The following is a 23,898-nucleotide window of genomic DNA, read 5'->3' as shown; positions in this document are numbered from 1 at the left end:
GAGGCCGAAGGGCCGGTGCGTGTGGCGGCCGGGTCGCGAGGCGTCCCTGTGCGGTGCCGGGGCCCCTCTGCGGCCCGGCGTGGGAAGCCCGCGGCCGGCGGAGCCTGCTCGGAGCTGGGCGGGGAGCGCCGCGGCGGTCCGGCCGCCGGCAGCCATCCCCTGCGGTGGCCGGCAGCCCCTCGGGACGCCTGGAGGCCTGGCGGTGCCCGAGCCTCGCCTGCGGCAGCCGCCTGAGAGAGCAGCGCGGCCGTGTCCGGGGGCCGGAGAGCGCTGGTGGGTGAGTTCGGGCAGCGGGTGGGTCTCCGTGTGAGGTGAGGCCTGGCGCGGGCCGGGGGGTATCTCCGTGCGGGTCGGGCCGGGGGCGGGGCGGGGGCCGTGCCCCGCAGAGGAGCCCCGGTCGGGCATCGTTCGCTTTTCCACAATGTAGGGCTCTCCCCGGTTATTTTTTGTGTACTGTGTTTTGGGTCACCTGAAATCCTTTGGCCGGTTACGTTTGGTGCGGGGAGATGGCAGGTCTGGAGCCTGAAAGATCTCTGGTGGGGGGTGGGGGAGGTATTTCTTGCCTTAAAACTCTGAGCCCACCTCGTGAGTCTCGTGACTGTGGCAAATGGCTGAGTCGGGCGTTTTCTGATAACTAACTTCTGAACGTGTGCGTGTGTAGGCACGGGGAGATTTGTGCAGTGTGACGGAGCCCCTTGTGCTTCTGTGCTAATGTCTACCTGTTCTAGACCTCCAGAGTTGGAAAGCCTTTGTTTAGTGCCTAGTTGTGCCTGCGTAACAAATGTTTTAGCTGCTGATGGGTTATACCTCTGCTGCGAACTTCTTGCTGGGTGGCTTGATTGTTTCTGGTTGTCCGTGTAAATCTAGGCAGCTATTTTCTGCCCGGTGGTGAAGCCTATCGCTTTGGATAACAAAGGGCAGGAGTGCAATAAAGAAAAAGGTGATTCGTCTGCTGCAGCTCCTTGGAAACAATTCGTTCCTTATTTTCTGCCCTTGGGCAGGCGTTGTGCTTTCCAGATAATGCAGCCTCTCCTGTGCCTGTCCACGCCGTGCATTTTGTCCTGCCCTTGCTTGAAAAGGCTCTCCTTGCCTTCCTCCCCTCTGCTGCAGTTGCCTTAATCTCTCGCTGCTGCTGCTGCTGCTGCTGGAAGAGGGATAAAGGGAGTGTTGTCGATCGGGTTGTTAAAAGCTTTTTCGCGGGCTGTAACGCGCGGGAAAGGGGGGCCGGGGGGGAGGATCAGTTTGCGGGGAAAATGGGAAACCAACATCACCTTCCCCTCCTACGGCGCAGCCCGGCCGCACGGCTCCCCGGGGATGCCCCTGCCCGCGGGTGTACCGTGTGTGCGCCCCCCGCGTAGGGCGGGGGACGACGACACCCCCCCACACACCGTCGGCGGCACTGGGACAACCCCTGCCCCAGGGCTCCGCGCTCGTACCCGGCTCTCCCCGCTCCGGCACGGCACGGGGCTGGACGCACCGAGAAGACCCCGGAGCGGCTTCTCGCGTCCGGGCGAGAACAGGGCCCGGCCCCGAGCAGCAGAGCGGGCACCGCCGGTAGCTCGGAGGAGCGGGGCCGGCTCGGCTCGAGGCGTCAGAGCGAAAAGGGACGAGAACCGTCCCGGAGCGTCCGGGGGTTGGGGGGGTTGGCGGATGGTCCGGTGGCCGGGTTCGGCTCCGTGCCGGGCCGTGGGGCAGCCGGAGCCGCGCCAGAGCAGGTGAGGAGCCGCATGGCCGGGCGCGCTGTGGGTCGGCGGGTTTGGGCTGTGGGGTCTCCCGGTCCGCGGAGCCCCCGGGGGGGCGGCGGGGTGCGGGCAGCAGCGGCCCCGGGCCGAGCGCTGTCGTGGGTCGGTGGTTGGGTTTTGGGGCCGAGCCCGTGCCCGTCCCCGGGGAGTAGGGGCAGCCCCACCCGGCTCTCGACTGCTCCTCGTCGGGGTCGGGCGGCGGCGGCGGCGACCCCGGCGGGGGCTCCTGCGGTGCCGGGCGGGTCCCCCCTTGCCCGCGAGGCAGGCAGGGACCCCGGCTGCTGCCGCCGCGGTTTGCTGGAGGCGGGCCGGGCCCGGCCCCCTGTGGGGTTGGGGTGCGGGCCCGGCGCTGCCGGGGAAACGAGGCCTGCGAGAGCAGGAAGAAAGCGCTGCCGGGCCGGTGCTGGGCTGCCCCGCCGGGGTGCGGGGCCGGGCCCGCGCAGTTCAGTTCCCAAGGCCTCCCCGACAGTGCCCGCGTGGGCCGTGGGGGTGCAGGGCTGCGGGGTGGCTGCGCTCTCCGCGGCCCTGAGCGTTGCCCGTGGGGACTGCGGAGGGGGCCGGGACGCAGCCAGGTTCAGCTGGTTTGGTCCCTGAGCGTGGAGAGCACAGCTCTTCTGTTCCTGGGCCTTGAGAGCAGGCTCCTGTGGCTGACGCCGGGGCCCTGAAACAGATCGAGTCGTGCGTTTTGAGGGCCTGAGCGAGGGGACTAAGTGGTGTGGTTTTGGGCTGAGGAGCAGAGGTCAAGTGCTGCGCTTTTGGGACTTGAGAACAGGCTCAGCAGCTGGGCTTTTTGGCTCAGAACCGGTCCCAAAGTGAGCTGGTTTGGGGGCCAAAAGCAGAAGCCGGTTTGGCTGCTTGTGGGGGTGGCGTGGGGGCATCGGGGGCTGCAGGGGAAAGCAAGGGTTGGGCAGGGTACGAGGACCCTCCCCGGAGGTGGGGGTCCGGTCACATCGGACCCCGAAGTTCGGGAGGCCGGCATGCACCAGAGCGAACTCGCCACCTGAGGCGGGTCTCTGGAGGAAGGGTGCTTTTTGGATCCAGCGCAGCGCACCCTCTTTGGGTCCAGCTCTTCATTCTGCGCTGCTTAGAAGAGTTATTAACCAATTAATTAAACATACAAACTAAGTCACAACAGCTCTATCGGCTCCATCGTGGTTTGGAGCTCTGAATCGGTTTCATTTGGTGTCTAACACATTTTTTCCCCGAGGAGAGGCTACGTTTCAAGTTAATTAGTTTTCTCACAAGTGTGTCAGTCGATAAAATTGAGTTACGATTATTAAAACCACAAAGGTGACAGGAGTCTCACGGATCGGGTCTATTTCTGAAAATGTATTCATCCCATGCAAATGTCATCGGGATACAGATCATCTGCACTTCATGCTCTGACAAGACAAGATGCTGAGACAGGGATGAGCTCCAAAAGGACTACTGAAAAGAAAAAAAACCCACGCACTTCATGAAGTCATGGGGGGTTTTTTTGTTTGCATTTGGGGGGGCGGGGTGGCTTTAACAAAAGAGTGCAGTGTTGGCTGGCAGCAGCCTGCAGAGCATTTTTGCTGCCTGATCTCTCCTGTTCTTCTCTTCCACTCCTCTTTCAGGGCTGTAATTGTCATTTGGATAGTTTTAGAAGAGCAGTTAAGTTCCTCGCCTGTGTCTCAATGTGCTGGTAATACCAGGAAGGTGAATGCTTGAACCGGTTGGGCGGGTGGGAATAACTTGGCTGCAGGTAGAACTTCTGAGGGAAGACCAGCAAAACCAGGAAGCAAATAGCAAGTTCCCAAAAAATGTGCGGGTGTCAAACACATAAAAGTTTTATTGCCGAATGTTTTGTTTTTGGCAATATGTTCCAAATGCCTATTTTTGGTAAACATAACTTTTCAGGAGATTCAGGGTTGTGTGTGGCAAAACATGTCCCTCTGTTTTTGTGTCCTGCCGCACAAACGGCCGGCGGCAGGGCTCTCGTTCCCCGCTCTCGCTATTGCCACAGCAGGGCTGCGATATTTAGACCTAAGGGATGGGTTTAGGAATGGAAGGAGAGAGAACGCCTGTGTTCTGTAAGGGCTATGAATGCTGACCCTTTGCCTCCGTCTGCCGCTTTTCCTGTGCGGGTGATGAAGCCGTTTTACTTTCCTCTGTTGTTCCTGGTCTAAGTAGTTGCAAGGCTGTCGCCGCTGTGGGTGTGCAATTTGTGTTGCTGTGTTTCTGTGGCGTCCTAGCTACGGCTCGCTTCTAGTGTGGCCAAGCGTCAAGGTAGGGCTTTCAGCTTAAAGCTTCAGAAGCGCTGCGTGCCGAGATGGGTGTAGGTGAAACTGCTGTTGCGCCTGCAGCTGTGCTCGCAGGGATGCTGGGTGGCTCCGCATCAAACTGGCAAGGTGCGCGTGGACCTCCGTCGGGCTGCGCCCTGGGTGCGCGAGCGTGCCGTGTTTTTGCTGTTCCGGCTTGTATGTGCGAGGGCTTAACGTTTGATTTAATGCATTTCCTTTAACGGCAGGCTGTAGTTGGGCTCTAGATGGTATTCCTACGTGGGCGCAGGAGCTGTGGAATGGTTAAGCTGTTGCTGTGCCTCCAGGTGACTTGTTCAGTAACACTGTTTTTCCAGGTGCAGATGGATGAGTCGTGCAGGGCAACGGAGGAGAGCCCAGGGGAGCGCTGTAAGAAGGTGAGTCTGTGTGTAGTACTGGAGGGAAGATGTGACTGATGGCTATAGGGCTCCATTATGGGTTTTACTCTTTTTTTTTTTTTGTGATCTGAGGGTGCTAAGCGATGAGCCGAGCGTGATGTGGGCCCTGGAGGTGAGTCAGGCAAGGTGACCGGTGCTTGGTGGGCTGGAGTAGGTGTTCTTTTTCAGGTTATTCAGGGTTTTTTCTCCTTCTCTTCACTTTCCCATCCCAATTTGGGGCCGATTCCCTCAAACGGGGACTTCCCCCTGTGGGGCTGCTTATGCAGCCTGGGAGCTGCTGCCTGGGCACAAAAATACCTCAAACCCCTTGACTCTGGGCCTGCAATGAGGGGTGAAAATACAGGAAGAATTCTGGTGGAAAGAAAACAACTTGGGGCTTCTGGGAAAGCCAACTCCAGCTGGATTTGTGCGGCTGGAAAGGAAAAAAAAAAGGGGGTGGGGGGAAGGAACAACAACCTAAAAGCACCCACCAACCATTCTCATGCACAAAACCGAAAGTGAAAATGACCATTTTTTGTAGGGCAAAAGCACAAAAAATCCCCACAGAACTCAGTAGTTTGGAAAAGCAACCCCAATTATTACATTATGTAAAGAAGGCGGGGGAAAAAAAAAGAAAACCAAACCAAAACCCGATCACAACCCTGATGCCACATGCCTACAAGCAGTTCCTGGGGCTTATTCTGCGGGGGTGGGAACCCAACCTTGTTCCCCAGGTTTGCTGTGCTGCTTCTCCTCCCTCGAGACACTTTGCTGTTTGGTGCAGAGGCAATGAATGGCGCTGCTGGGGCTGCGAGGGGGAAAGGTGCAGAGGAATAGAAGCTCTGTGGATGCAGCCAAGTTACGGTTTCTGGATGGTATTAATCGAGAAGAGTAATTCAGATAATGCTGCTGCCCAGCGACCAGAATTGGGTACTGAGCCCGGGAGCCGTGCACGCGCGGTGGCGTCCCTGTGATCCCCATTGCTCTCTCCGCAGGTAACAGCCCTGCGATGCTGCAGTGCCTGCGAGGTGATGCCGCCGTGCTCGTTGCTGCTTCCTGGTAAGGAAAGGCCTCCTCTGCTCTTGCTGCAGCGTGGTGGTGTGTCGGACACGATTCCCTGTGTCGGGTGAGGCCTAGGGCTGCCGGCGAGGTGAGCGAGCCCCTTTGGTGGGTGCAGGGGTATCTCCTTGTGTGCCTGTACTACTGGGGCTGGTGGGATGGGAAGCTTCAAACGACCCGCCGAGGCAGGCTTCTGGTATGCTAAAGGCGAGCGGGTGAGGGCAGCCCTAGGAGTTACCCGGGAGCTGATAGAAGGGAAGAGGGAAAGGAGGAGGAGGATGATGACCTTTCCCCCTGCAGCTTCTGGGTGCAGAAGATGGCCGACTCCCCAGCTCACCAGAGCTCCCCCTCAGCCTCCCCTGGCCCCCCTTGCCCCGTGCGCCTGCCCCCAGCTCCAGCACGGGCGAGCTAGGCTACGTGCCTAGGAAGCCTCATCTGGTAAGAGCTGTAAGACACCCACGTATTCTCTTCAGGTGGAGGACGGCCTAGAGTCTGGAGCTGCAGAAGAGGCAGGGAGGAGAGGAGGGGAAAGAAGCATCTGAACGGCTAAATTGTGCCAGCAGCGCTGAGAGCGAGAGTCGCGGTGAGTCCTGGGCCACTGGGGCCCCGTTGCCTCTCTTGTGCGTCCTGGGCCCTCCCTGTCTCTCCCCCGGCCCCCTCTCTTTCCTTACCTGCTGCAAAATTTACTTTTTTTTTTTGCGCCCCCCCCCCCCCCCCCCGCACCTTCTTTCTCCATCTCGCTCTGAGTGGCTCCCTGCCTCCCCGCCTTTTCAGTCCTCCCTCTCTCTGTCCTGTAGCCTGTGGCTCCTTTTTCTTTCTCCGCCTCTCTCTGCCTGGCTCTGGCTCCGTTTTTTTTTTTTTTTTTCCTCCTGCTCTGTCCTGTAGCCTGTCGGTGTTTTGTTGTTCTCTGGCTCTCTTGATCTGACTCCCTGTGTTACCGAAAAACGCGTTAAAATCGGAAACGACTCCTCAACACCAATTTAGTATTAAAGAGCAGGCATTCTTTATTCGCGGCGCCGGATGCACGGGGGATCGCTCCTCCTGGCGTGCGTACCTCACGCACCTTTCCCGTACAATTTGTAGATCAATGTTTTACGTATTCATACATATTCATTATTGTCCTGTCTGCTGATTGGTACAAACTTGCTCGTTCCGTATGTAAATCGCTGCGCAGGCTCGGTTGTCCTCTTCCGTTGTTCTCTTCTGTTACTTGGGTCGGTGGTGGTCTGTGAGTCGGTGGTCGCGATCTCCCCCTGCCGGAATTACCTTTTAGCTTCTCGGCTCTTACTCTTGGCAGTCTTGGCTAGTTTTCTCAGTCCGCTAAGCGAAACAGCGTTTTTTCATCCTTTTCTGACAGAAGCACGTTGTCTGTTGTTCTGTTCGCATTAATGATCGCCTACGGACTAAAATGCAGATCGACAGATACGCTGATTGGTACGCTCCATGTTCCCGTAATGGAACACCGTCTCTGGTTGATTTCATCCCTTTGGTTACATTTCCCCTGTTTGGAAGTTCTGAAATAATAATTTTCTCAATACTTCCATCCTAGATCAATAATATTCCACTATGTCAGTTTAGTGTTTGCTTCATGTTCTGAAATTTTTCACTTGATTGTGGTCTCCAGGGTGTATGCAGGTCCCATTTTCTACCCAAAATTTTATTAATTTGTTGAAGTACCTCTGCAAAAAAATGTGGTGCTCTATCAGAGGACATTCCCGTTGGCACTCTAAATCTTGGTATTATTTCCTTCAGCAACGTCTTAACTACTACTCTAGCTTTGTCGGTGCAGCACGAGAAAGCTGCTGGCCATCTAGAAAATTTGTCAATCAGCACTGACAAATACTGCTATATCTATTTTGTCTGGGTAACTCAGAGAACTTAATTTGCTAATAATTTCCGGGAGAATTTTTTGTTTTGTTACTCCTAAAGGTTGTTTCCTTTGGTTCAGGGGATTATTTCTAGGACAGATTGGACACTTAGCTACTATGGGTTTAACTATTCTTGTCGTGCCTACACACGCTACAGATGTTTTTAAACTCAAAACCGTAGCGCCTACAGCCTAATGTGTTTGCTCATGGTTTTCTTTTGCAAGTTCTGTCATAACTTGTGGGGTGGTTGTTGTTATTACTTGTTTTTCTGGTGTTACCTACCATCTCTCTGTGTTTTGTGATGCTTCCAATTGTTCTGCTAATTGCTCATCCAATTTATTATATCTCGGTTTCAACTTTGGAATTCTGATCTGTTTTACTGGTACTAGTGCAAGGATACCTTGCTCTGCAGTCCTCTTTGCAGCTTTATCGGTCAGTCGTTTGCTTATGTTTACAGCCGTCTGGCCAAATTGATGAGCTTTGCAACGCTTTACCGCCACTTCTTTTGGTTTCTGCACGTCTTCCGGAAGTTGGAGAATTTCTTCTTTATGCTGTATTGATGATTCTTGGGCTGATGGCAGTCCTTTCTCCTTCCCAATAGCTCCATGATCGTGGATCACACCAAATGCACGTTTGGAATCAGTCTAGATATTTATCCTTTGTCCTTCTGCCATTCGCAGAGCTCGCTTCAATGCTACCAATACTGCTTTCTGTGCTGAGGTGTTTGCAGGCAGCACCCCTGACTCCGTTCCCTCGGCGGCGATAACGACAGCATATCCGGCCATTCGCTTCTCTTCTCGCCCAGAGCTTCTTCCATCTGTAAACAACTCCAGATCAGGATTTTCCCAGAGGTTTGTGTCTCAGGTCTGGTCTGCTGGAATAGACTTGTTCAATAGTTAGCAAGCGATCGTGTTCTAAATTGTCCGTAAGGTTTTCTGTTGTTAAAAACATAGCAGGATTCAGTATAGCAGTAGTCTTCGATTCCACATCGTCTTGTTCTAACAGAACAACTTGATATTTCAACATTCTGCTAAGGGATAGCCAACGACCCCCCTTTTGTTCTAAAACAGTCACCGCTATGTGCGGGACATATACTGTCATCTTCTGTCCCATTGTTAACTTTGGGGCTTCCCGGATCGGCAGCGCTGTTGTTGCTACTGCCCGTAAACACCCAGGCCATCTTTTACTCGCGTGGTCAGGTTGTTTGGAGAAGTAGCCCACAGGTCTCTTCCAGGTTCCCAGTCGCTGTGTCAGCACTCCAAGGGCTAAATGTTGTCTTTCGTGGACAAACAACTCAAAAGGTTTAGTGAAATCAGGTAGGCCTAATGCAGGGGCCATCATCGAGGCTCTTTTCAGTTCTTTGAATGCCGTTTGGCATCCGGGCATCCAGGTTAAATATTTATCCTTTTGAGTCTTTCAATGCCTCAAATAATGGTTTTACATACAGTCTATAGTTCAGAATCCAGAGCTGATGCTATTTCATTGTTTTCAGAAAAGCTCTCAGTTCCTTCGGGCTGCTAGGTTCGGGAATTTGACAAATAGTTTCTTTCTTTTCACTTTCTAATTGTCTTTGTCTTTGAGATATTTCAAATCCTAAATAAATGGCTGCTTCTTTTCCTATTTGGGTTTTGTTTCTGGAAACTCCGCATCTTCCTTGGCCCAGAAAATTTAAAAATTTCAAAACATTTTTCTTTACTTTGTGCCGCTATCAGAATGTCATCCGCATTCTGTAACAAGATGCCTCTCCCTGGGTTCTGTTTTTTTCTATATCTCTAATTTTTTTTTGCCAGCTGAGTCTCAAGTATCGTAGGACTATTTTTAAATCCTTGTGGAAGTACGGTCCATGGTAGCTGTGTCTTTCATTCTGTGGTGGGGCTTTCCCATTCCAAAGCAAATAGGCTTTGACTTTTTATGCCTGGAGGTATGCAAAAGAAGGCGTCCTTCAAATCTAGTACAGTAAACCATTTATGCTCCTCCTTTAAAAGAGGTCAGTAAAGTGTATGGATTAGCTACTACCGGATGTATATCTTGGACCACCTGATTTATAGCCCTTAAATCGTGAACTAGCTAATACTCTTTGCCTCTAGATTTCTTTACTGGCGACACAGGAGTACTATATTCTGATTCACATTCCACTAAAAGCTCATATTCTGAAAAATTTTATAATTAACTTCTGTAATCCTTTTCGAGCCTCTCGCTTAATAGCGTATTGTTTTTGTCTTACGGGCTTGGCTCCAAGCTTTAAGGTTACTTTTACCGGCTCTGCCCACTTAGATCGCTCCGGAGCTCCGCTCGCTCAAACCAAAGGAATTACTACGTTTTCCACTTCCTCGGGAACCCGTTCCTCCCTGGAGGAATCCTGTAACATAAACGCTCTCGCCTCTGTGGCTTTTGATTCTGGTATTAGTGATTTAATCTCTCCATCTTTAAAAGTTACTTGAGCATCTAATTGACCTAATAGATCTCGTCATAACAGAGGCAGTGGACATTCAGGCATATGCAGAAACTGGTGAGTTGCTGGTGAGTTGCCCATTGCTTCTCCAATTTAAACTTTAATGGCTCTGAGAGGGGCTAATTTTTCTTTGCCCTGTTGCGCTAGCAACATCTACTGATTTATGATCAAATTTCTCTTCACGTGTATTCAATACCAAATAAGTGGCTCCCGTATCTACCAAAAATTCTATTTCTTCATTCCGTAGCTTCAGTGTAACCAGGTGTTCAGCTAGGGTTGATTCCCCTGGTCTCCTTCATGCCAAGCTACTTCAAGCATTTAACCCAGATCTCTGGATTCAGGTTGTTCTAGTTTCTGAAGGTTGTTTTCTCTCCCCCCGCCCCCATCTGGGGCTGATTGTCTTATGAATATAGAGACCAGCTGAATTGCTTTTTCTGGTTTTTCTGGGTTCAAATGAGTATATTTTCTGGTGGTCACCTTCAGTCTTTCCATAAAGGCTGAAGGGGACTCACTTAATTCTTGTCTCACTTCATAAATTTTGACCAATTTATTGCTTTTGGCATTGCTTGTCTTACTCCAAATAAAATCTCTCTCTGACATCTAGTCAACATTCCCCTGGGTCCTGGCTGATTAGGGTCCCACTCGGGATTTGTAGATGGAAAATTCTTATTCATTGTTCTCTGTAAATTCCTGTTAGCATGTGCTCCCTGCACCTGCCTTCTGGCTGTATTCCATACTATTTTCTTGTCAGTTTCATCAAGCGAAGTATCCAGTATCACAAGTAGAGCAACACTCTTTCAAGTTCTCACCACGTTTTCCTCTTTTCAGAAACATTGCCGTAGAATCTTGTGGACATACCTCACGCTGTTTCTGCTGCTCGGGATGATTCCACGGTGTAAAGAACAAATCAACATATGCCACTTCTTCCCATTTGCCTTCCCTTTTTACAAAACAACATTAATTGCAAGATGGTACGATATTGCAATGTCTCGTGTTCTGGCCATTTGTGCCCACCTTCCAATTGATACGTTGGCCACCAATGATTGCAATATTCAATTAATGGTTTCCGAGTTAGTGGGTCACCGCCCCCGACGTCTTTCCAGTGCTTCAAAATACATCGCAAAGGTGTTCTCTGTGGGATAGGTTTCCTACTCAGTAATGCTCCCGTCTCCCAGTCGACTAGTAGTTGTGATAGTGCACTATCACAAATACTAGTCAGAGGGACTCCAACCCCCGTTAGAGGTCTCACTGGAAATCTGCCACTGGGATCTGTAGCCCCCTGCTAGATATCCCTGGAGACTTCAACCCCCTGTTGAAGACTCCCCTACCCTCGGGTCCCGCTCCACAGGCTTTCGCCTAGCAGAGACTTACCAACCGCGGCACCTCTTGGCCCCGACCCTGCGTGGCTTTCGCCGCGCCTTACGGGCAGGCCTGTGGGACTCAAACCCGCTATCCTATCCTATGTGGGAAACTAACCCCACGTGTTATTCTACCTAAGTTTCTTCTTCAAAGAATGCCTTGTTTACCTCAATCCAGGGGATCTTGCTCAGAATTCTCTGGCCCGGGGATCGGAAGCTCTCCCGGAGAATTCCTCGGGGCCGGCTGCAGGTCCCACGATCCCACGGATCCGTTGAGATTCAAAAGCAGGTTCCCACCTGGGGTGCCAAAACTGTTACCGAAAAACGCGTTAAAATCGGAAACGACTCCTCAACACCAATTTAGTATTAAAGAGCAGGCATTCTATATTCACGGCGCCGGATGCACGGGGGATCGCTCCTCCTGGCGTGCGTACCTCACGCACCTTTCCTGTACAATTTGTAGATGAAAATTTTACATACTCATACATAGTCATTATTGTCTTGTCTAGCGATGGGTACAAACTTGCTCGTTCCGTATGTCAATCACTGCGCAGGCTCGGTTGTCCTCTTCCGTTGTTCTCTTCTGAGTAGGTGGTGTTACTTGGGTCGGTGGTGGTCTGTGAGTCGGTGGTCGCGATCTCCCCCTGCCGGAATTACCTTTTAGCTTCTCGGCTCTTACTCTTGGCAGTCTTGGCTAGTTTTCTCAGTCCGCTAAGCGAAACCGCGTTTTGTCATCCTTTTCTGACAGAAGCACGTTGTCTGTTGTTCTGCTGACATTAACGATCGCCTAGGCACTAAAATGCAGATCGACAGGTGCGCTGATTGGTACGCTCCATGTTCCCGTAATGGAACACCGTCTCTGGTTGGTTGATTTCATCGCTTTGGTTACACCTGTTCCTGTTGTTCAGTTTCTTCTTTTTTGGCTTTGTGTGATTCTCTCTGTGATTCTGTTTTTCTCTGCCTCGCTTTTCCCAGCTCCCCGTCCCTCACTTTTAATGCCCGTTATCCTTCACCAGCACACTCTCCCTTGGTTCCCATCCTCGTTTCTGAATTCCTCCTGCTTTGCCACGTAGCCCGTGACTTTTTTCTTAATCTCTCTCTGTCTGCCTCAACGCTCCCCCCGTGCTTTTTAATTCGTCTTCTCTGCTCTGTACCCTGCTACTGTTCTTGCCTTTCTGAGTTCTTCTCTGTCCAGCTCCCTTGCCCTATTCATGAATTCCTGTTCTTCCTGCAGCCACCGCTGTTCCCTGTGACCTCCATCTCTCTCTGTCCAGCTCCCTGTCCCTAGGTTTTAATTCCTGCCTCTGCCCGCTGTAGCCTGTCTAGATGTTTCTCTCGGCCTCTCTCTCTGTCCGGCTCCCTCTCTCTGTGTTCTAATTCCACGTTCTCTGTCACGTGGACCCGTGCTATTTGTTTGTCCTCATCTCTCTCTGTCCAGCTCCTTGCTGCGATGTTTTATTTCCTCATTTCCTCCCTCTCTGTCTTTGTAGCCCATTGCTGTTGGTTTGTTTGTTTTTTTTTTTTTTCCACTTGTTTCTTCATGTGTCTCTGTCTGCCTCCCAGTCCCTGATCTTTAATTCCTCCTTCCCTGTAGGCCGCTGTTCCTTTTTTCCATTCTACATTGTGTTCTCTTTGGTCTCGTGTTCTTATTCATTGATTCCCTCCTCGCTGCCCTGTGGCTTGTCCCCATTTTATTGTTGCTTCTCTCTCCCTCTCTCTGGCTTCTTGCCCCTGTTTTTAAAATTCCTCCCTCTCTTCTCTCTTCCCTGTAGGCCGTGTGATCTTTAGCCTTTCTCCATGTCTTTCTGCCCATCTCTCTGTGTCTATTCATTAATTCTTCCCTCTCTGCCCTGTAGCCTGTAGCTTCTGTCCTTTCTCCATCTTGCTGTCCCTGGCTCCCGCGTGACCCTATGCTAGAATTGTTTCTCTCTTCTCTCCGTACGCATTGCGATTCCTTTTGCTCTCTGTCTCCCTTTGGTTTTTTTCTTTTTTTTTTTCTGGCTCCCTGTCCCTAATTCTTAATTCTCTGCCTTCTCGTGCCCCATGGTTTGTTCTGTGGGGTTCTCTCGCGGTTCCCTCGCAGTTCCCTCCAGTCCATACTGGGCTATATTGGTCTAGTCCATACTGGGCTATATTGGTCTGTCCCGGCTTCCTCCCACTTCTTTCCCAGTGCCTCACAGTAGGTCCCGGTTCCGTCCATGGGATGAACTGTGAGGGAACTGTGAGGGAACTGTGAGGGAACTGTGAGGGAACTGTGAGGGAACTGTGAGGGAACTGTGAGGGAACTGTGAGGGAACTGTGAGGGAACTGTGAGGGAACTGTGAGGGAACTGTGAGGGAACTGTGAGGGAACTGTGAGGGAACTGTGAGGGAACTGTGAGGGAACTGTGAGGGAACTGTGAGGGAACTGTGAGGGAACTGTGAGGGAACTGTGAGGGAACTGTGAGGGAACTGTGAGGGAACTGTGAGGGAACTGTGAGGGAACTGTGAGGGAACTGTGAGGGAACTGTGAGGGAACTGTGAGGGAACTGTGAGGGAACTGTGAGGGAACTGTGAGGGAACTGTGAGGGAACTGTGAGGGAACTGTGAGGGAACTGTGAGGGAACTGTGAGGGAACTGTGAGGGAACTGTGAGGGAACTGTGAGGGAACTGTGAGGGAACTGTGAGTAGGGGGGCGGCCCCCCGGGCCCCAGCCCCCCCCCCCCGCCTGGGGCCAGGGCGCCGCGGCCGCCGGCCCCTTCCTCCTCTGCCCGCTCCCGTCGCAGACGGCTCGGTATGTGTCACGAGCGGCAGCCCCGTTCAGCAGCTCTCGGAGGGCGCGCGGCTGTGCCCGGCCGTGACCGGGGCCCGCAGGGGTTTCCCGCTCGCCCCGAGAAGGCGCTGGCCCCGAGCCGGCGCGTCCCGCCCCGCCCGGCCCTCGGCGCCCTCGCGAGCTGAGCGCGGCCCGGCCAGCAGGGGGCGCTGGCGCTCACCGGCTGGGCGCGGTGGCGGGGCCGGTGGGGGCCGTTCCTTCCGGCCGCCCTTTAAGGGCCGCCCCGCGGGGCTCGGGCTTCCGGTGGCGCGTGCGCGGCGCGTCGGAGCGGGGGCGGGAGCGGTGCGTGTGGCGGCCGAAGGGCCGGTGCGTGTGGCGGCCGGGTCGCGAGGCGTCCCTGTGCGGTGCCGGGGCCCCTCTGCGGCCCGGCGTGGGAAGCCCGCGGCCGGCGGAGCCTGCTCGGAGCTGGGCGGGGAGCGCCGCGGCGGTCCGGCCGCCGGCAGCCATCCCCTGCGGTGGCCGGCAGCCCCTCGGGACGCCTGGAGGCCTGGCGGTGCCCGAGCCTCGCCTGCGGCAGCCGCCTGAGAGAGCAGCGCGGCCGTGTCCGGGGGCCGGAGAGCGCTGGTGGGTGAGTTTGGGCAGCGGGGGGCGGGTGTGTGTCTCCGGGCGGGGCCGGGGGGCTCCGTGCCCCGCAGAGGAGCCCCGGTCGGGCATCGTTCGCTTCCGAACAATGCAGGTCTGTCCCTGGTTATTTTCTGTGTACAGTGTTTCGGGCCACCTGAAAGCCTTTGGCCGGGTAGGTTTGGTGCGGGGCGATGGCAGGTGTGGACCCTGAAAGATCTCGGGTGGGGGGCGTGGGAGGTATTTCTTGCCTTAAAACTCTGAGCCCACCTCGTGTGTCATGTCGTGTTATCATGTCGTGAGTCTCGTGACTGTGGCAAATGGCTGAGTCGGGCGTTTTCTGATAACTAACTTCTGAACGTGTGCGTGTGTAGGCACGGGGAGATTTGTGCAGGGTGACGGAGCCCCTTGTGCTTCTGTGCTAATGTCTACCTGTTCTAGACCTCCAGTGTTGGAAAGCCTTTGTTTAGTGCCTAGTTGTGGCTGCGTAACTGCTGTTGCGCCTGCAGCTGTGCTCGCAGGGATGCTGGGTGGCTCCGCATCAAACCGGCCGCCGGGCGGCCGGGTTGTGCCGCAGAGCATGCCGGGAGCTGTATTCCTGGCGCAGTGGCTGCCGGCCCTGTCACGTGGTTCGCCGGGCATGGCGGGAGGCGCGGTCTTCCGGCGCTCGGGTGCCGGACGGCCGTGGCGCGTACGGTACGCGAGGTGTATTTTTGGGGTTGGATTCGTGTTGATTACTGGGGGCTTGCGGGTGCGGCCGCTTCCCGAGAAGCGGTGAGTTCCCCGGGAGCTGACAGAAGGGAAGAGGGAAAGGAGGAGGATGATGACCTTTTCCCCGTGCCCAGGGCGCAGATGATGGCCGCGTCCCCGGCCCACCGGAGGTCCCGCTCAGCCTCCCCGGGCCCCCCTTGCCCCGTGCGCCTGCCCCCAGCTCCGGCACCTCCCCATAAGCGTGCTGCATAGCCTTAGGCCGCCCCCAGGCCCTGTCGTGAAGGCAGCGAGCCGGCCCTCAAGCGCACTGGATTCCCCCTCGGCGCAGGGGCCCTTAGCAGTAGCGTGGGGAGGGAGCGGTGTGTCCAGAAGCCCCTGCGGAAGGAGAGGCTTTGGCCAGGGTCGATCGACGGTAATGACGGTCACTGTTTCTTCTTTCCCTCTCCCAGAGACCGTGCTGAGGACGTGGTTGTCTGTCCTTCCCCCGGGGATGCCGTTGCCTGTGGCCGTCTCAGGCTCGCGTGGCTTCTCTCTGCCCGTCCTCGCCGTCCTCGCAGCGCAGGGCCGAAAAGGGATAGACAAAGCCCTTCCCGGCTGCGGACAGGAGCTGCCTCAGCTGAAGCTGGAGACGCCAACGAAAGGTAAAGAAGAAGAAACTGAAGGTGCTCTGGCTGCCAGCTGCCTTCCTGCCGCAGGCAAGAGAGAGCCTGTCCATGCAGGTGGGGGAGGAAGGATCCCCCTTCATAGCCCGCAGCGGGCCAGGCCACCAACGTGCACCGTAGGGTCTGTACGCGTAACCCGGAGTTGGGTACGGGCGTGTAGTGCACGAGCGAGCTAGGCTACGTGCCTAGGAAGCCTCATCTGGTAAGAGCTGTAAGACACCCACGTATTCTCTTCAGGTGGAGGACGGCCTAGAGTCTGGAGCTGCAGAAGAGGCAGGGAGGAGAGGAGGGGAAAGAAGCATCTGAACGGCTAAATTGTGCCAGCAGCGCTGAGAGCGAGAGTCGCGGTGAGTCCTGGGCCACTGGGGCCCCGTTGCCTCTCTTGTGCGTCCTGGGCCCTCCCTGTCTCTCCCCCGGCCCCCTCTCTTTCCTTACCTGCTGCAAAATTTACTTTTTTTTTTGCGCCCCCCCCCCCCGCACCTTCTTTCTCCATCTCGCTCTGAGTGGCTCCCTGCCTCCCCGTCTTTTCAGTCCTCCCTCTCTCTGTCCTGTAGCCTGTGGCTCCTTTTTCTTTCTCCGCCTCTCTCTGCCTGGCTCTGGCTCCGTTTTTTTTTTTTTTTTTATTCCTCCTGCTCTGTCCTGTAGCCTGTCGGTGTTTTGTTGTTCTCTGGCTCTCTTGATCTGACTTCCTGTGTTACCGAAAAACGCGTTAAAATCGGAAACGACTCCTCAACACCAATTTAGTATTAAAGAGCAGGCATTCTTTATTCGCGGCGCCGGATGCACGGGGGATCGCTCCTCCTGGCGTGCGTACCTCACGCACCTTTCCCGTACAATTTGTAGATCAATGTTTTACGTATTCATACATATTCATTATTGTCCTGTCTGCTGATTGGTACAAACTTGCTCGTTCCGTATGTAAATCGCTGCGCAGGCTCGGTTGTCCTCTTCCGTTGTTCTCTTCTGTTACTTGGGTCGGTGGTGGTCTGTGAGTCGGTGGTCGCGATCTCCCCCTGCCGGAATTACCTTTTAGCTTCTCGGCTCTTACTCTTGGCAGTCTTGGCTAGTTTTCTCAGTCCGCTAAGCGAAACAGCGTTTTTTCATCCTTTTCTGACAGAAGCACGTTGTCTGTTGTTCTGTTCGCATTAATGATCGCCTACGGACTAAAATGCAGATCGACAGATACGCTGATTGGTACGCTCCATGTTCCCGTAATGGAACACCGTCTCTGGTTGATTTCATCACTTTGGTTACATTTCCCCTGTTTGGAAGTTCTGAAATAATAATTTTCTCAATACTTCCATCCTAGATCAATAATATTCCACTATGTCAGTTTAGTGTTTGCTTCATGTTCTGAAATTTTTCACTTGATTGTGGTCTCCAGGGTGTATGCAGGTCCCATTTTCTACCCAAAATTTTATTAATTTGTTGAAGTACCTCTGCAAAAAAATGTGGTGCTCTATCAGAGGACATTCCCGTTGGCACTCTAAATCTTGGTATTATTTCCTTCAGCAACGTCTTAACTACTACTCTAGCTTTGTCGGTGCAGCACGAGAAAGCTGCTGGCCATCTAGAAAATTTGTCAATCAGCACTGACAAATACTGCTATATCTATTTTGTCTGGGTAACTCAGAGAACTTAATTTGCTAATAATTTCCGGGAGAATTTTTTGTTTTGTTACTCCTAAAGGTTGTTTCCTTTGGTTCAGGGGATTATTTCTAGGACAGATTGGACACTTAGCTACTATGGGTTTAACTATTCTTGTCGTGCCTACACACGCTACAGATGTTTTTAAACTCAAAACCGTAGCGCCTACAGCCTAATGTGTTTGCTCATGGTTTTCTTTTGCAAGTTCTGTCATAACTTGTGGGGTGGTTGTTGTTATTACTTGTTTTTCTGGTGTTACCTACCATCTCTCTGTGTTTTGTGATGCTTCCAATTGTTCTGCTAATTGCTCATCCAATTTATTATATCTCGGTTTCAACTTTGGAATTCTGATCTGTTTTACTGGTACTAGTGCAAGGATACCTTGCTCTGCAGTCCTCTTTGCAGCTTTATCGGTCAGTCGTTTGCTTATGTTTACAGCCGTCTGGCCAAATTGATGAGCTTTGCAACGCTTTACCGCCACTTCTTTTGGTTTCTGCACGTCTTCCGGAAGTTGGAGAATTTCTTCTTTATGCTGTATTGATGATTCTTGGGCTGATGGCAGTCCTTTCTCCTTCCCAATAGCTCCATGATCGTGGATCACACCAAATGCACGTTTGGAATCAGTCTAGATATTTATCCTTTGTCCTGCTGCCATTCGCAGAGCTCGCTTCAATGCTACCAATACTGCTTTCTGTGCTGAGGTGTTTGCAGGCAGCACCCCTGACTCCGTTCCCTCGGCGGCGATAACGACAGCATATCCGGCCATTCGCTTCTCTTCTCGCCCAGAGCTTCTTCCATCTGTAAACAACTCCAGATCAGGATTTTCCCAGAGGTTTGTGTCTCAGGTCTGGTCTGCTGGAATAGACTTGTTCAATAGTTAGCAAGCGATCGTGTTCTAAATTGTCCGTAAGGTTTTCTGTTGTTAAAAACATAGCAGGATTCAGTATAGCAGTAGTCTTCGATTCCACATCGTCTTGTTCTAACAGAACAACTTGATATTTCAACATTCTGCTAAGGGATAGCCAACGACCCCCCTTTTGTTCTAAAACAGTCACCGCTATGTGCGGGACATATACTGTCATCTTCTGTCCCATTGTTAACTTTGGGGCTTCCCGGATCGGCAGCGCTGTTGTTGCTACTGCCCGTAAACACCTAGGCCATCTTTTACTCGCGTGGTCAGGTTGTTTGGAGAAGTAGCCCACAGGTCTCTTCCAGGTTCCCAGTCGCTGTGTCAGCACTCCAAGGGCTAAATGTTGTCTTTCGTGGACAAACAACTGAAAAGGTTTAGCGAAATCAGGTAGGCCTAATGCAGGGGCCATCATCGAGGCTCTTTTCAGTTCTTTGAATGCCGTTTGGCATCCGGGCGTCCAGGTTAAATATTTATCCTTTTGAGTCTTTCAATGCCTCAAATAATGGTTTTACATACAGTCTATAGTTCAGAATCCAGAGCTGATGCTATTTCATTGTTTTCAGAAAAGCTCTCAGTTCCTTCGGGCTGCTAGGTTCGGGAATTTGACAAATAGTTTCTTTCTTTTCACTTTCTAATTGTCTTTGTCTTTGAGATATTTCAAATCCTAAATAAATGGCTGCTTCTTTTCCTATTTGGGTTTTGTTTCTGGAAACTCCGCATCTTCCTTGGCCCAGAAAATTTAAAAATTTCAAAACATTTTTCTTTACTTTGTGCCGCTATCAGAATGTCATCCGCATTCTGTAACAAGATGCCTCTCCCTGGGTTCTGTTTTTTCTATATCTCTAATTTTTTTTTGCCAGCTGAGTCTCAAGTATCGTAGGACTATTTTTAAATCCTTGTGGAAGTACGGTCCATGGTAGCTGTGTCTTTCATTCTGTGGTGGGGCTTTCCCATTCCAAAGCAAATAGGCTTTGACTTTTTATGCCTGGAGGTATGCAAAAGAAGGCGTCCTTCAAATCTAGTACAGTAAACCATTTATGCTCCTCCTTTAAAAGAGGTCAGTAAAGTGTATGGATTAGCTACTACCGGATGTATATCTTGGACCACCTGATTTATAGCCCTTAAATCGTGAACTAGCTAATACTCTTTGCCTCTAGATTTCTTTACTGGCGACACAGGAGTACTATATTCTGATTCACATTCCACTAAAAGCTCATATTCTGAAAAATTTTATAATTAACTTCTGTAATCCTTTTCGAGCCTCTCGCTTAATAGGGTATTGTTTTTGTCTTACGGGCTTGGCTCCAGGCTTTAAGGTTACTTTTACCGGCTCTGCCCACTTAGATCGCTCCGGAGCTCCGCTCGCTCAAACCAAAGGAATTACTACGTTTTCCACTTCCTCGGGAACCTGTTCCTCCCTGGAGGAATCCTGTAACATAAACGCTCTCGCCTCTGTGGCTTTTGATTCTGGTATTAGTGATTTAATCTCTCCATCTTTAAAAGTTACTTGAGCATCTAATTGACCTAATAGATCTCGTCATAACAGAGGCAGTGGACATTCAGGCATATGCAGAAACTGGTGAGTTGCCCATTGCTTCTCCAATTTAAACTTTAATGGCTCTGAGAGGGGCTAATTTTTCTTTGCCCTGTTGCGCTAGCAACATCTACTGATTTATGATCAAATTTCTCTTCACGTGTATTCAATACCAAATAAGTGGCTCCCGTATCTACCAAAAATTCTATTTCTTCATTCCGTAGCTTCAGTGTAACCAGGTGTTCAGCTAGGGTTGATTCCCCTGGTCTCCTTCATGCCGAGCTACTTCAAGCATTTAACCCAGATCTCTGGATTCAGGTTGTTCTAGTTTCTGAAGGTTGTTTTCTCTCCCCCCGCCCCCATCTGGGGCTGATTGTCTTATGAATATAGAGACCAGCTGAATTGCTTTTTCTGGTTTTTCTGGGTTCAAATGAGTATATTTTCTGGTGGTCACCTTCAGTCTTTCCATAAAGGCTGAAGGGGACTCACTTAATTCTTGTCTCACTTCATAAATTTTGACCAATTTATTGCTTTTGGCATTGCTTGTCTTACTCCAAATAAAATCTCTCTCTGACATCTAGTCAACATTCCCCTGGGTCCTGGCTGATTAGGGTCCCACTCGGGATTTGTAGATGGAAAATTCTTATTCATTGTTCTCTGTAAATTCCCGTTAGCATGTGCTCCCTGCACCTGCCTTCTGGCTGTATTCCATACTATTTTCTTGTCAGTTTCATCAAGCGAAGTATCCAGTATCACAAGTAGAGCAACACTCTTTCAAGTTCTCACCACGTTTTCCTCTTTTCAGAAACATTGCCGTAGAATCTTGTGGACATACCTCACGCTGTTTCTGCTGCTCGGGATGATTCCACGGTGTAAAGAACAAATCAACATATGCCACTTCTTCCCATTTGCCTTCCCTTTTTACAAAACAACATTAATTGCAAGATGGTACGATATTGCAATGTCTCATGTTCTGGCCATTTGTGCCCACCTTCCAATTGATACGTTGGCCACCAATGATTGCAATATTCAATTAATGGTTTCCGAGTTAGTGGGTCACCGCCCCCGACGTCTTTGCAGTGCTTCAAAATACATCGCAAAGGTGTTCTCTGTGGGATAGGTTTCCTACTCAGTAATGCTCCCGTCTCCCAGTCGACTAGTAGTTGTGATAGTGCACTATCACAAATACTAGTCAGAGGGACTCCAACCCCCGTTAGAGGTCTCACTGGAAATCTGCCACTGGGATCTGTAGCCCCCTGCTAGATATCCCTGGAGACTTCAACCCCCTGTTGAAGACTCCCCTACCCTCGGGTCCCGCTCCACAGGCTTTCGCCTAGCAGAGACTTACCAACCGCGGCACCTCTTGGCCCCGACCCTGCGTGGCTTTCGCCGCGCCTTACGGGCAGGCCTGTGGGACTCAAACCCGCTATCCTATCCTATGTGGGAAACTAACCCCACGTGTTATTCTACCTAAGTTTCTTCTTCAAAGAATGCCTTGTTTACCTCAATCCAGGGGATCTTGCTCAGAATTCTCTGGCCCGGGGATCGGAAGCTCTCCCGGAGAATTCCTCGGGGCCGGCTGCAGGTCCCACGATCCCACGGATCCGTCGAGATTCAAAAGCAGGTTCCCACCTGGGGTGCCAAAACTGTTACCGAAAAACGCGTTAAAATCGGAAACGACTCCTCAACACCAATTTAGTATTAAAGAGCAGGCATTCTATATTCACGGCGCCGGATGCACGGGGGATCGCTCCTCCTGGCGTGCGTACCTCACGCACCTTTCCTGTACAATTTGTAGATGAAAATTTTACATACTCATACATAGTCATTATTGTCTTGTCTAGCGATGGGTACAAACTTGCTCGTTCCGTATGTCAATCACTGCGCAGGCTCGGTTGTCCTCTTCCGTTGTTCTCTTCTGAGTAGGTGGTGTTACTTGGGTCGGTGGTGGTCTGTGAGTCGGTGGTCGCGATCTCCCCCTGCCGGAATTACCTTTTAGCTTCTCGGCTCTTACTCTTGGCAGTCTTGGCTAGTTTTCTCAGTCCGCTAAGCGAAACCGCGTTTTGTCATCCTTTTCTGACAGAAGCACGTTGTCTGTTGTTCTGCTGACATTAACGATCGCCTAGGCACTAAAATGCAGATCGACAGGTGCGCTGATTGGTACGCTCCATGTTCCCGTAATGGAACACCGTCTCTGGTTGGTTGATTTCATCGCTTTGGTTACACCTGTTCCTGTTGTTCAGTTTCTTCTTTTTTGGCTTTGTGTGATTCTCTCTGTGATTCTGTTTTTCTCTGCCTCGCTTTTCCCAGCTCCCCGTCCCTCACTTTTAATGCCCGTTATCCTTCACCAGCACACTCTCCCTTGGTTCCCATCCTCGTTTCTGAATTCCTCCTGCTTTGCCACGTAGCCCGTGACTTTTTTCTTAATCTCTCTCTGTCTGCCTCAACGCTCCCCCCGTGCTTTTTAATTCGTCTTCTCTGCTCTGTACCCTGCTACTGTTCTTGCCTTTCTGAGTTCTTCTCTGTCCAGCTCCCTTGCCCTATTCATGAATTCCTGTTCTTCCTGCAGCCACCGCTGTTCCCTGTGACCTCCATCTCTCTCTGTCCAGCTCCCTGTCCCTAGGTTTTAATTCCTGCCTCTGCCCGCTGTAGCCTGTCTAGATGTTTCTCTCGGCCTCTCTCTCTGTCCGGCTCCCTCTCTCTGTGTTCTAATTCCACGTTCTCTGTCACGTGGACCCGTGCTATTTGTTTGTCCTCATCTCTCTCTGTCCAGCTCCTTGCTGCGATGTTTTATTTCCTCATTTCCTCCCTCTCTGTCTTTGTAGCCCATTGCTGTTGGTTTGTTTGTTTTTTTTTTTTTTCCACTTGTTTCTTCATGTGTCTCTGTCTGCCTCCCAGTCCCTGATCTTTAATTCCTCCTTCCCTGTAGGCCGCTGTTCCTTTTTTCCATTCTACATTGTGTTCTCTTTGGTCTCGTGTTCTTATTCATTGATTCCCTCCTCGCTGCCCTGTGGCTTGTCCCCATTTTATTGTTGCTTCTCTCTCCCTCTCTCTGGCTTCTTGCCCCTGTTTTTAAAATTCCTCCCTCTCTTCTCTCTTCCCTGTAGGCCGTGTGATCTTTAGCCTTTCTCCATGTCTTTCTGCCCATCTCTCTGTGTCTATTCATTAATTCTTCCCTCTCTGCCCTGTAGCCTGTAGCTTCTGTCCTTTCTCCATCTTGCTGTCCCTGGCTCCCGCGTGACCCTATGCTAGAATTGTTTCTCTCTTCTCTCCGTACGCATTGCGATTCCTTTTGCTCTCTGTCTCCCTTTGGTTTTTTTCTTTTTTTTTTCTGGCTCCCTGTCCCTAATTCTTAATTCTCTGCCTTCTCGTGCCCCATGGTTTGTTCTGTGGGGTTCTCTCGCGGTTCCCTCGCAGTTCCCTCCAGTCCATACTGGGCTATATTGGTCTAGTCCATACTGGGCTATATTGGTCTGTCCCGGCTTCCTCCCACTTCTTTCCCAGTGCCTCACAGTAGGTCCCGGTTCCGTCCATGGGATGAACTGTGAGGGAACTGTGAGGGAACTGTGAGGGAACTGTGAGGGAACTGTGAGGGAACTGTGAGGGAACTGTGAGGGAACTGTGAGGGAACTGTGAGGGAACTGTGAGGGAACTGTGAGGGAACTGTGAGGGAACTGTGAGGGAACTGTGAGGGAACTGTGAGGGAACTGTGAGGGAACTGTGAGGGAACTGTGAGGGAACTGTGAGGGAACTGTGAGGGAACTGTGAGGGAACTGTGAGGGAACTGTGAGGGAACTGTGAGGGAACTGTGAGGGAACTGTGAGGGAACTGTGAGGGAACTGTGAGGGAACTGTGAGGGAACTGTGAGGGAACTGTGAGGGAACTGTGAGGGAACTGTGAGGGAACTGTGAGGGAACTGTGAGG

The 23,898-nt window shown here is 51.8% G+C and overlaps 1 long non-coding RNA gene across 1 annotated transcript; it reads left to right on the top strand.

The window, feature by feature from the left end:
- Positions 1 to 3,864: 3,864 nt before the first annotated feature.
- LOC142051479 (uncharacterized) lies at positions 3,865 to 6,099 on the top strand. The gene is made up of 3 exons (XR_012658518.1): positions 3,865 to 4,401; positions 5,397 to 5,460; positions 5,934 to 6,099. It is a non-coding gene; the product is annotated as an uncharacterized LOC142051479 (long non-coding RNA).
- The last annotated feature ends 17,799 nt before the right edge of the window (positions 6,100 to 23,898 follow it).

This window comes from Phalacrocorax aristotelis, unplaced genomic scaffold (assembly GCF_949628215.1).
Source record: "Phalacrocorax aristotelis unplaced genomic scaffold, bGulAri2.1 scaffold_68, whole genome shotgun sequence".
In the NCBI taxonomy this organism is placed as follows: Eukaryota; Metazoa; Chordata; class Aves; order Suliformes; family Phalacrocoracidae; genus Phalacrocorax; species Phalacrocorax aristotelis.
The sequence above is the reverse complement of the archived record's forward strand: the minus strand, read 5'-3'. Positions and strand labels throughout refer to the sequence as shown.